General features: G+C 42.2%; 1 protein-coding gene across 3 annotated transcripts in view; it reads right to left on the reverse strand.

The window, feature by feature from the left end:
* The window catches only part of dipk2b (divergent protein kinase domain 2B), a 37911-nt gene that overhangs the window by 15780 nt on the left and 8213 nt on the right, over positions 1 to 13918 (reverse strand). The window lies entirely within an intron of this gene.

The raw sequence follows: 13918 nt of genomic DNA on the forward strand, positions 1-13918 counted from the left end.
TAACTAGTAGGGTAGATAAAGGGAATAAGTAGATGTAGTATACTTGGATTTCCAAAAGGCATTCAATAAAGTGCAACACAAAAGGTTAATACACAAGATAAGGGCTCATGGAGTTGGGGCTAATATTATTAGCACGGATGGAGGATTGGCTAATGGACAGGAAGCAGAGAGTAGAGATAAATGGGACATTTTCAATTGGCAGGCTGTAACTAGTGGGGTGCTCTATGCTGTGGCCTCAGATATTTTCAATGTATATTAATGGCTTACACAAGAAGACTGAGAGTAATATATCTAAGTTTGCTGACAATGCAAAACTAGGTAGGAATGCAAGCTGAGAGGAGCACACAAAGAGGCTGCCAAGAGATATAGACAGGTTAAGTGAGTGGGCAGCAAGGTGGCAGATGGAGTATAATGTGGGGAAATGTGAGGTTATTCACTTTGGGAGTAAGAATAGGAAAACCGAATATTTTTTAAAAGGAGTGAAACTTGTAAATGTTGATGTTCAGAGGGACTTGGGTGCACTTGTACAAGGAATGCAGAAAATTAGCATGCAGATACAGAAAACAATTAGGAAGGCAAATGGCATGTTTGCCTTTATTGCAAGGGGACTGGAGAACAAGAATGCAGAGTTCTTGCTACAATTTTACAGGGCTTTTGTGAGACCATATCTGGAGTACTGTGTGCAGTTTTGGTCTCCATATTTAAGGAAGGATATACTTGCATTGGAGGCGGTACAACAAAGGTTCACTAGATTGGTCCCTGGGATGAGAGGGTTGGCCTATGATGAAATGTTGAGTAAATTGTGTCTATACTCTCTGGTGTTTATAGGAATGAGAAGTGATCGCATTGAAGCATACAAGATTCTGAAGGGACTTGACCAAGTAGACATAGAGACATTCTTTCCCCTGGCTGGGGAATCTAGAAATGGGGGCACAGTTTCAGGATAAGGGGCCAATCATTTAGGACTGAGATGAGGAGAAATTTCTTCAGTCAAAGGATTGTGAATCTTTGGAATTCTCTGCCCCAGAGGGTTGTGGATGCTCCATCATTGAATATATTTAAGGCTGGGAAAGACAGAGTTTGGGTCTCTCGGGGAATTGGGAAATGGGGAGCGGGCAGGAAAGCGGAGTTGTAGCTGAATTCTCATATTGAATGGACTGTTCCTATTTCTTGTGTTCTTAGGAAAGAGATTAAGAAGCAGGATCTCAAAGGTTTTTTTATTTCCAGGGATGTGGGCATCACTGGCAAGGCCAGCATTTGTTGCCCATCCCTAATTTTCCTTGACAACTGAGTGGCTTAGTAGGCCATTTCAGAGGGCAGTTACGAGTCATCCATATTGCTGTGGGTCTGGAGCCACATGTACGCCAGACCAGGCAATGACGACAGATTTCCTTGCCTAAAGGAGGTTAGTGAACCAGATGGGTTTTTATGGCAATCGATAGTTCCATGGCACCATTACTGAGACTAGCTTGCAATTCCAGATTTTTATGAATTGAATTTATTAATTGAATTCAAATTCCTCCAGCTGCCGTGGTGGGATTTGAACCTGTGTCCCCGGGGCATTAGGCTAGGCCTCTGGATTACTAGGTCAGTGAAATTATCACTATACCGCCATCTCCAGATTACTCCCTGTGCCACACACCAGAAATAGGAAGACAGAGCAGATGGATGCATGGCTGAAGAGATGGTGCAGGAGGGGGAAGGCTTTAGATTCCTGGGATGTTGGGTCCAATTCTGGAGGAGATGGGACCTGTACAGACTGGACAAATTGTACCTGAACAGATCTGGACCAAGGTCCTTGCGGCGTAGTTTGCTAGTGCTATTGATGGTTTAAACTAACGTGGCAGGTGAATGGGAACCAGGAGGTAATGTTAAAGAGGAAAAAGAAGGTGCACAAAGAATTGGGAGAGGCAGATAGCACTAGAGTAGGAAATAGTAAGGTATTAGGTGGGGTCAGAGTAAGAGGAAATGCAATAAGGTCTAACTTGGGTTTACTGTGCATTTATGTGAACATACGGAGTGTGGTCAATAAGCTGCAGACATAGGTAGCCACATGGGAATATGATGTTGTGGCAATAACAGAGACCTAGCTGAAGTGTGAGGTGATGCATTTTGGGAGGACTAACAAGACAAGGGAATATACAATGGATGGTAGGACCCTAGGATGTACAGAGGGTCAGAAGGACCTTGGGGTACTTGTCCATAGATCACTGAAGGCAGCAGCACAGGTAGATAAGGTGGTGAGGAAGGCATATGGGATACTTGCCTTTATTAGCCGAGGCATAGAATAGAAGAGCAGGGAGGTTATGATGGAGCTATATAAAACACTAGTTAGGCCACAGTTGGAGTACTGTGTACAGTTCTGGTCACCACACTATAGAAAGGATGTGATTGCACTGGAGAGGGTGCAGAGGAGATTCACCAGGTTGTTGCTTGGGCTGGAGCATTTCGGCTATGAAGAGAGACTGGATAGGCTGGGGTTGTTTTCCTTAGAAGGCTGAGGGGGACCTGATTGAGGTATACAAAATTATGAGGGGCATAGATAGGAAGAAACTTTTTCCCTTAGCGGAGGTGTCAATAACCAGTGGGCATAGCTTTAAGGTAAGGGCAGACGGTTTAGAGGGGATTTGAGGAATAATGTTTTCACCAGATGGTGGTTGGAATCTGGAACACACTGCCTGAAGGGGTGGTAGAGACAGGAACCCTCACAACATTTAAGAAGTATTTCGGTAAGCACTTGAAACACCACAGCATACAAGGCTAGGGGCCAAGTGCTGGAAAATGGGATTAGAATAGATAGGTGCTTAATGGGCCAGCATGGACACAATGAGTCTGTTTCTGTGCTGTATAACGACTCAAAAAAGGGCAGGACTGGATACTAAATATTGCTGGATATAAGGTGTTCAGGAAAGATAGGGAAGGAAAGAAAGGAGGATGGGCGACAGTATTGATTAAGGATAATATTACAGTTCTGGAGGGAGAGGATGTCCGAGAGGGGTGAAGGACAGAATCGATTTGTTTAGAGCTATGCAACAATAGAAGTATCATTACACTACTTGGTGTATTTTATAGGCCACCAACTAGTAGAAAGCTAGAGGAACAAATTTGCAAGGAAATTACAGAGAGGTGGAAAACTATAGTGTAGGTATAATGGGGGGCTTTAATTATCCTAATATGAACTGGGATAGTAATAGTATAAAGGTCAGGGTAGAGTTTCTAAGAGTGTGTTCAGAAGAATTTTCTACATTAGTATGTTTCCAGTCCAATGATGAAGGCGGCATTGCTGGATCTGGTTCTAGGCAATGAGGAGGGACAAGTGGACCAAGTGTCAGCATGGGACCATTTAGGGGATAGGGATTATAGTATCATGAGGTATAGGTTAGCTATGGAAAAGGACAAGGAGCAATGCAGAGTAAAAATAATTAATTGGAGGAGGGCCAATTTCATTGGGATGAAAACATTTGTGGCCAGGTAAATTGGAATCAAAGAGTGGCAGGCAAAACTAATGAACAATGGGCTGTTAAGGAGAAGATAGTTTAGGTACCGTTGAAGTACATTCCCATGAGGGGGAAAGGTAGGACAAACAAAGCTCCCTGGATGACAAAAGAGATAGAGAATAAGATGAACCAGAAAAAGTGTGCATATGATAGATGTTAAGTTGATAACACAAGTGAGAACCCAACTGAATGTAGAATGTTCAGAGGAGAAGTGAATAAAGAAATAATAAGGGCAGCAAAGAGTGAATACTCGAAGAGACTGGCGACCAACATAAAAGGGAATTCAAAAGTTCTTCTATAGGCATATAAATAGTAAAAGGGTGGTAAAAGGAGGAGTAGGGCTGATCAGGGACCAAAAAGGGGATTTACACATGGAGGCAGAGGGCATGGCTGAGGTACTAAATGAGTACTTTGCATCTGTCTTTACCAAGGAAGAAAATGCTGCCAAAGTTGTAGTGAAAGAGGAGATAGTTGAGACACTGGCTGGGCTAAAAATTGAAAGAGGATGTATTAGAAAGGTTGGCTGTACTTAGTGATAAGTCACCAGGACTGGATCAAATGCATTCAAGGATATTGAGGGAAGTAAGGATGGAATATGCAGAGGCAGTGGCCATAATCTTCCAATCCTCCTTAGGTACATGGGTGGTGCCAGAGGACTGGAGAATTGCAAATGTTACAACCCTGTTCCAAAAAGGGTATAAGGATAAACCCACTAACTAAGGCCAGTCCGTTTAACCTTGGTGGTGGGAAAGCTTCTGGAAATGATAATACAGCACAAATTTAACAGTCACTTGGACAAATATGGATTAATAAGGAAAGTCAGCACAGATTTGTTAAGGGCAAATTGTGTTTAATTTGATTGAGTTTTTCGATTAAGTAACAGAGTGTTGATGAGGGAATGCAGTTGATGTGGTGTATATGGACTTCCAAAAGACGTTTGATTAAAGTGCCACATAACAGGCTTACCAGAAAAGTTAAGACCATGGAATAAAAGAGACAGTGGCAGCATGGATATGTTATGACCCGGTGAGAAAGGTGTCTAGGGGTCCCTCTCAGCCTTCACCTGGTCTTACCGTAACAGGGTTAATTTTTAAAACCGTGTTTTTAGCTCCCCCTTGGTGAATCCTTGTTCACCGCTTTCCGAATATAAGGCAAAGAAACCAGCACAAACAGGTTTTCTTAGGTTTAAAGAAGAAAGGTTGAAATTTATTAAACTTGAACTTAAATAATTCGGTTGACACCTATGGATGCATGACACGCCCACGCTTGCATGCATACGCAATACACATGCAAATAGAGAGACAGAAAAGAGCAGAAGAAAAATAAAGTGGAAAAGTTTGAGGCAATATCTGAAGAGCTTTTGTTACGGTTCTTCGAGCTCACTGTAGAGTCCTTGATTATAGGTAGGTCTTGCTTTTTGTTGCAGCCCAGTATCCTTCTTAAACCTTGTTCGTTGTAGTAGACTTTTCTCTCTTGGGGTTTATGTGTCTTCAGTGGATTCAGAGGCTTGTGAGAAAGAGATGGGAGCAGACAGAGAGATCTTCCCAGTCCAGGAGCAAACAGTCTTTCTGAGTTCAAACCCTCTGTGGCCAGTTCAAAAGAAAACCCTGGAACAACCAGTTAGTCATGTGACTAGCTGGTCTAACGAGTCCTGGCCCTTGGGGATTATATCCTCCTTAGCAGGCCCTGGAATGCGCTTCCTCACTTTCAATGTCTGTTAGTATGTAAATGTTTTTTTCCAGCCACGGCTGATCTGTTTAACAAGTCATTTCCTCACTCCAACAACAGTTAAAAATCAATGTTCATGACAAAACTGATGTGCCTCATTCTTGGCAGGTGGGGGCCTGGCATAACAATACGAATTGATTGAGTGACAGGAAATCGAAAGTAATGGTGAATAATTATTTTTTGGACTGGAGGAAGGTGGAGGTTGATAGAAGGGCCACTGCTTTTCTGGATCTATATTAGTGACCTAGACTTGGGTGTGCCTTGCACAATTTCAAAATTTGCAGATGCCACAAAACTTGGAAGTATTGTGAACTGTGAGGAGAATAGTGATAGACTTCAAGCGGACAGAGACAGACTGGTAGAATGGGCTGACGTGGTGAATGAAATTTAATGCAGAGAAGTGTGAAGTGACACATTTTGGTCAGAAGAACAAGGAGAGGAGAGGCAATATAAAATAATGCATATAATTCCAAAGGGTTTGTAGGATCAGAAGGAGCTGGTGGTATACATGCACAAATCATTGAATGCGGCAGGTCAGGTTGAGAAAGCAGTTAATAAGGCAAATGGGATTCTGGGCTTTATAAATAGAGGCAGAGACTTGAATTTCTTGCCCCCGTCCCACCCCCGGGAGCAGGTTGGGACGCGGGGAGGGGCGTAAAATCCAGTGGGAGGTCTCGGGTACCATTTCCGTCGCCTACCTGTCCCCGCTGCTATTTTACCAGCAGCGGGAGAGGCCAATTTGTATTTTATCACCGGTGGACGGGCACTTAAGTACCTGTGGAGGTCGCCCAGTAATACCTGTGCCCGATGGAGGGCCCTTCCCAGCAGCATCGGCTGCTAAAACTACACTCCCTGCCCTACGGACTGACACCCATCCCCGCTCGCCGGGGCCCAGCCATTGTCCCTGGCGAAGCCCAATCCCCACTTACCTGTTCCCATGTAGGCATCAATGGTGGCTCCCCTCACTGAGTGCAGTACCAGCAGTGGCCACCACCTCCGGTGGCGTGCTGGAACTAAGGAGCTGCCAGCCCTCTGATTGACCGGCAGCTCTTGGAGGAGGAATTCCCTGCCTCAGAGGGGAGGAATTCCCAACCGAGGCCAATCAAGGGCCTGGGAAACGCAAAATTGCTGCACGGCTTTCAGGCCCGATGAAGGCAGGCTTGTCCCTGACTTTTTAGCCAGTGGGCGGGGCCGCCATCTGAAGGTAAAATTCTGGCCATAGAGTACAAAAGCAAGGAAGCTATGGTGAACCTTTATAAAACACTGGTTCGGCCTCAACTGGAGTATTGTGTCCAATTCTGGGCACCACACCTTAGGAATGATGTGAAGGCATTGGAGAGGATGCAGAAAACATTTACGAAAATAGTTATGGGGATGAGAGACTTCAGTTACGAAGATATATTGAAGAAGCTGGGCTGTTGTCTTTAGGAGACGAGTTTTGATAGAGGTGTTCAAAATCATGAGGGATCTGGACGGAGTAGATAGGGAGAAGCTGTTCCCATTGGCAGAAGGGTAGAGAACCAGAGGACACCAATTTAAGGTGATTGGAAAAAGAGCCAGTGGTGACATGAGGAAAAACTTTTTTACGCAGCAAATGGTTAGGGTCTGGAATGCACTGCTTATAAAGTATGGTGGAGGCAAATTCAATCATGGCTTTCAAAAGAGAAAAAATTTGCTGGGCTCTGGGGAAAAGGCAGTGGAGTGGGACTAGCTGAGTTGCTCTTACAGAGAGCTGGCACAGACATGAAGGGCCAAATAGCCTCCTTCTGTGCTGTAACCATTCGATGCTTTTATGGTTCTAATGCTTTAAACTAATGAATTAGGTGTTGGGTGGGCGGCGGTGGGAGGATTTAGAATAGGGTAAATTCAAAAACAGTGTGAGAAATGTTGAGGCTAGCGCAGTGTAGCAATTAGGGTAAAAATAAGCAGAGTGGATCAGGAAGGGACAGAAAACTTAAAGGGCATTAGTGACCAAGGTGCCTTCAGGCAAACGTAGAGAAAAATTCAAGCTAAAGGCACTATATTTGAATGCACAAAGCATTCACAACAAAATAGATAATAGCACAGATATAAATTAATGGATTTGATCTAATAGCCAGTACAGAGATGTGGTTACAGAGTGTCCAAAGTTGGGAACTTGACTTTTAGAAGAAATGAGAAAAATAGAAAAGGAGTAGGAGTTGCCCTGATAACAGATGGGATAAAGACAGTAGAGAGAAAGGATCTCAGCTCCAAGGATCAAGACGTAGAATTAGTTCGGGTAGAGCTAAGAAGCAACAAGCACAGAAAATGATGGGGGGTGTAGTTTAAAGGCTAATAGTTAAATCATATAGTTAATAGTTAAAAGTAATTAAAGGTTAACTGTCTGACAGAGTATAAATCAGGAAATTAGAGCTGCATGTAACAAGGGTAATACTGTAATCATGGGAGATTTTAATCTTCATTTAGACTGGGAAAACCAAATTTGCAGTAATAGTGTGAAGGATGAGTTCATGAAATGAATTCAAGATGGTTTTCTAGTTCAGTATGTCAAGGAACCAACTAGGGAACAAGCTATTTTGGGTCTAATGTTGTACAATGAGACATGATTAATTAATAACCTTGTATTAAAGGAGTCTTTGAGGAAGAGCGGTCATCGCATTATAGAATTTTATTTTGAGTTTGAGAGGGACGTAGTTAACTTATAAACCAGGGGCTTAAATCTGAACAAAGCAAACTATGTAGCTGTAAGGTGAGAGTTGACTAAGGTAGATTGGGAAACTAAGTTAAAAGATATGACAGTAGACAAGCATTTAAAGAATTAGAACATAAATTTGAAACAAATATTCATTCCTTTAAGGCACAAAAACCCCACATAAGTGATCCAAGCATGACTAACAAGAGGAGTTAAAGACAGTATTAGATAAAGGAAGAGGGTTATAATTTTGCTAAAACATGTAATAAGCATGAGGATTGGAAATATTTTAAAATTCAGTAAAGAATGAGCAACAGATTGATAAAAAATGGAAAAATAGGATATGAGACTACACTAGCTAGAGACATAAAAACAGTTTATAAAATCTTATATTGCTATGTAAAACTTGTCTTCATATAACACCTTTAATGCAATAAAACATCCCAAGGAGCTTCACAGAGGCATTATAGAACAAAGTATGACACTGAACCACATGAGATATTAATGTAGATGAACAAGAGATTGGTTAAAGATGTAGGTTTGAAGGAGTGTCTTAAAAGAGGAAAGCAAGGTCAAGAGGTGAAGAGGTTTAGGGAAGTAATTCCAGAGCTTAGTGCCTAGGCAGATGAAGGTACAGCTGCCAATGGTGTAGTGATTTAAAATCAGGGATATTCAAGAGGCCAGAATTAGAGCAGCACCGATATCTTGGAACGTTGTAGGGCTGAAAGAGATTACAGAAATAGGGAGGGACCAGGCCTTGGAGAGATTTGAGAACAAATTGAGGTGTTGCTTAACCAGGAGCAGAGTAGGATGTTAAGCACAGGGGTGATGGCTGAATGGGATTTGGTGCAAGATAAGACACGGGCAACTAAGTTTTGGTTGACATCAATTTTACGAAGAGTAGAATTTGGGAGGGCGACCAGGAATGCATTAGAATAGACAAGTCTGGAAGTAACAAAGCCGTGGATGAGGGTTTCAGCAGCAGAAGAGGTGAGGCAGGGTCAGAATCAGGAGATGTTATGGAGGTATTAATAGACAGTCTTAGTAATGACACAGATATGTGGTTGAAAGCTCACCTCAGATATAACACTGAGGTTGTGAACATTCTGGTTCAGCCTCAGACAGTTCCCGTAGGGCAATGCAGTCAGTGGCTAGGGCTGAAAACCATGGCTTCAGTCTTCCCAATATTTACTTGGACAAAATTTCTGCTCATCCACTACTGGATGTTGGACAAGCTGTCTGACAATTTGGAGACAGTAGAGGCGTCGAGAGAGGTGGTGGTGCGGTAAAGCTGGGTGTTGTCAGCAAACATGTGGAAACGTGTTTTTGGATGATGCTATCGAGGGGCACGTGTAGATGAGGAATAGGAGGGGGCCAAGGATAAATCCTTTGAGGACACCAGAGGTAACTGTATGGGAGTGGGAAGGGAAACCATTCCAAATGATACTTTGGTTACAATTTGATAGATAAGAATGGAACCAGGCGAGTGCAGTCCCAACTAGCTGGATATCTGTGGAGAGGCATTGGAGGAAGATGGTGTAATCAACTATGGCAAAGATTGCAGACAGATCAAGAAGGACAAGGAGGGATAGTTTGCTTTTGTCACCATCACATAGGATTTCATTTGTGACTTTGCTAAGAGCTGTTTCTTTACTTGGCAGGTGTGGAAACCTAATTGGAGGGATTCATATATGGAGTTCTGGGAAAGATGGGCACAAGTTTGAGAGGTGACAATGTGTTCAAGGACTTTGGAGAGGAAAGGGAGATTGGAGATGCGGTGGTGGTTTGCAACAACGGAAGGGTCAAGAGTTGGCTTTTTGAGGAGAGGGGTGAGGATAGAAGCTTTGAAGGAGAGAGACACAGAACCTGAGGAGAGAAAACCATTAACAATGTCGGCCAATATGGGAGCCAGGAGGGAAGTTGGGTGGTCAGTAGTTTAGTGGGAATAGGGTCAAGAGAACAAGAAATGGGTCTCATGGGAAAGATGAGCTCAGAAAGGGCATGAGGGGAGATAGGAGAGAAACTAGAGAACGATACAAGTTCAGGGCTGGGTCAGGAGAAAAGGAAGAGATTAGCGAGAGAGCATGGTTCCCTTAGAGACAGAGACAGAAGAAATTATTATGTTGAATAAGGAAAAGGCAGAGACATTAAATGAATACTTTATATTTGTCTTCATGGTAGAAGTCACAAAAAACATTCCAGAAGTAGGGAGGAACCAAGGGTCCAGTGAAATTCAGGAACTTAAGGATATCAGTGTGAGTAAAGAAATAGTACTGAAGAAATGAATGGGACTAAAACCTGACAAAGCCCCTGGACCCGATTGTCTCCACCCTAGAATTTCAAAAGGGGTGTTTAAAGAGATAGTAGATGCATTGGTTTGAATCTTCCTGAATTCATCGCCACCATCTCAAGGGCAATTAGGGATGTGCAATAAATGCTGGCCTTGCCACATCCTAGGAACAAATAAAAAAAGTTCCCTAGATTTTAGAATGCTGTCTGTGGATTGGAAGGTAGCTAACATAACCCTGATATTCAAGAAAAGAGGGAACGAGATAGACCAGTTAGCCTGACATTAGTGGTCGGGAAAATGCTAAAATCTTTTATTCAGGACATGATAGCAAGGCACTTAGAAAATCATAATACCATTGGGCAGTATCAACATGGATTAATGAAAGGGAAATCTTGTTTGACAAATCTTAGATTTTCTGGGATGTAACTGGTAAGATGGATAAGGGGGACCCAGTGGATATAGTGTATTTAGATTTTCAAAACGCATTTGATAAGGTGTAGCTCAAGAGGTTATTATGCAAAATTAGGGCTCAAAGGATTGGGGGTATATTATGGATTGAGGATTGATCAATGGACAGAAAACAGAGAGCAGCAATAAATGGATAATTATCTGGTTTGCAGGCTGTAGCTACTGGGGTACTAAAAGGATCAGTGCTTGGGCATCAGCTATTAGAAATCTATATTAATGACTTAGATGAAGAGACCAAGGCTAATATATCCAAGTTTGCTAATGATACAAAGCTAGGTGGGAATTTAAGCAGTGAGAGGGACGCAAAGAATGTGCAAATGGATTTAGACAGGTTAAGTGAATGGGCAAGAACACGACAGATGGAAGAAATGTGAAATTATACACTTGGGTAGGAAAATAGAAAAGCTGAATATTTTTTAAAATGCTGAGAGACTGGGAAATATTGGTAGTCAGAGTGATTAGGGTGTCCTTGTACACATCACAGCAAGTTAACATGCAGGTACAGCAAGCAATTCGGAAAGCAAGTGGTGTGTTAGCCTTTATTACAAATTGATTGGACTATAACTGTAAGGAAGTCTTGGAGGGATTGTATAGGGCCTTGGTGAGATCACACCCGGAGTACGGTGTACGGTTTTGGTCATCTACCTAAGTGTCATGATCGTGTTTTTTTTCTCCTCTGGAAAATAAGCAGTGTGCTTTTAAGGCTGTAAGAGATCAGTACATCTTTAAGGCAGCAAGCTGCAGAGACTGAGTTGCATCTTGGTTGCCTGGATACAACCATACAGAGAGGGAGAACAGGACATACAATGTTGCCGTTTGACTTAGAAACTGGCTGGCAAAAAACTGTTTTGTTCAGAGACAGAGAGACATTTGTCTGTTCGCACATGAAAGGAGTGCTTTAAGTCCATTTAAACTGAAAGAAGGGAAGTTAGTTTGTTTATTTATCTCTCAAAATTCTGAAAAGTCAAGCCAGATTAATTCCTTAAAAAAAAAATGCAATTGTTGATCTGCTGTGTTCATCATTGGAAAAAGAAAAGTAACACTTCAACGGCTGAACTGGACTGCTGAATTTCCTATTGTTGAAAGAACTTGTTTTTTTCCCAACAGACAACTGCGAAGACTTCAAGCACCTCAGACTGTTTCTACATTGAAGATTCCATTTCATCAGGAATGTAAATCTGCAAAGATTTTATTATTTCTATTTTTTCAGGAAGCCACTTAAGCACCAAACTACCAATAGTTTGGGTATATGTATGCAAATGCAGGAGTTAGATTTTTAAAATAAGTTATAAGGTCTTTAGATATTAGTTTATCTTAGTAGTGTTTAAGATTTTAGTTTTTTTAATAAACAATTAATTTGTTGATATCCAAAGATTCCTGGTTTGGTTCGCCTCATTTGGGGGGGGTTACTAGATTGCTTTAATTTGGCTGTAGCTTTCTTTGATTTGGAAAGCTTTAAGATCCGTATGATGAGACCTGTGGAGAGGCGGGACTGAATTGACAGTGCACTGCTTCCACCACAGTCAGAATTATATATATTGATTGGGGGCTTTGTCTTGAGCAGTCATGCCATAACATAAGGAAGTATATACTTGCTCTTGAGAGAGTGCAATGAAGGTTCACTAGACTGGTTCCTGGGATGAGGGGTTTGTCCTATAAGGAGAGATTGAATAGGCTAGGCCTATATTTTCTAGAGTTTAGAAGAATGAGAGGTGATCTAATGGAAACATACAAGATTCTTAAGGGCACAAAAACAAGAAATGCTGGAATCACTCAGCAGGTCTGGCAGCATCTGTGGAAAGAGAAGCAGAGTTAACGTTTCGGGTCAATGACCCTTCTTAAGGGGATTGACAGGGTAGATGCTGAGAAAATATTTCCCCTGGCTGGGGAATCTAGAACTAGGGGTCACAGTCTCAGAATAAGGGGTCAGCCACTTGGGACTGAGATGGTGAGAAACTTCTTCACTCAAAGGGTTGTAAACCTTAGGAGCACTCTACTCCAGAGAGCTGTGGATGCTGAATCATTAAGTATATTCAAGTCAGAGATTGATAGATTTTTGGATACTAAGGGAATCAAAGGATATGGGGATAGTGCAGGAAGGCGGAGTTGAGGTAGAAGATCAACCATCATCTTGTTCAATGACAAGTAGGCTAAAGGGGCTGAATTGCCTTCTCTTGTTTTTATGTACAATGCATCCACTATCTCTGCAGCCACCTCATTTAAAACCCTAGGCTGTAGGGCATCAGGTCCAGAGGATTTGTCAGCTTTCAATCCAACTAATTTCTCCAGTATTTTTTTCTTTGCTGATTTTTAAAAAAATTATTCTTGCGATGAGAGCATTGCTGGCAAGGCCAGCATTTTGTTGCCCAGTCCTAATTGCTCTGAGATGGTGGTGGTGAGCTGCCTTCTTGACCCACAGTAGTCCATCTGGTGTAGGTAAACCCACAGTGCTGTTCATGAGGGAATTCCAGGATTTGACAGTGACGGTGAAGGATGGTGATGTAGTTCCAAGTCAGATTGGTGAATGGCTTGGAGGGGAATTTGCAGGTGGTGGTGTTCACATGTGTCTGCTGCACTTATCCTTCGAGTTGGCAGAGGGCACGGGTTTGGTAGGTGCTGTCTAAGGAGCCTTGGCGAGTTGCTGCAGTGCATCTTGTAGATGGGACACATTGCTGCCACTATGTGCTGGTGGTGGAGGGAGTGAATTTTTAAGTTGGTGGCTAGGGTGCCAATCAAGTAGGCTGCTTTGTTTTAGATGATATCGAGCTTCTTCAGTGTTGTTGGAGCTGCACTCATCCAGGCAAGTGGAGAGTATTCCATCACACTCCTGACTTGTGTCTTGCGGATGGGGGTTAGGCTTTGAGGGGTCAGGAGGTGAGTTACTCGCCTCAGAATTCCCAGCCTCTGACCTAATTTTGTAGCCACAGTATTTATATGGCTATTAGTATTAATGCCAAAATTAGTGATATTATTAAATTAATTAGTAATAAAGAAATTAATTAAAGTTCCTCACTCTCATTAGACCCTTGGTTCCCCACAATTCTTTGTGTCTTAATTAAACGAAATTCTAGGGAGGCTTAAAAAAAAGATTTTATGGCAGTAAAGAGGGCGGGTAATTGCATTTCATTATTGGATGCACTCTCAGGTTACCCAATGAACAGGCAGACATCAATTTACTAATTCTTGGAAGTCAACTTCAATATCTGGAATCATTGATCTTATTTGATTTATAATTTTTCTATTTTATCTTAAAGACAAAAA

This window comes from Heterodontus francisci, chromosome 10 (genome assembly GCF_036365525.1).
Source record: "Heterodontus francisci isolate sHetFra1 chromosome 10, sHetFra1.hap1, whole genome shotgun sequence".
NCBI classification, from domain to species: Eukaryota; Metazoa; Chordata; class Chondrichthyes; order Heterodontiformes; family Heterodontidae; genus Heterodontus; species Heterodontus francisci.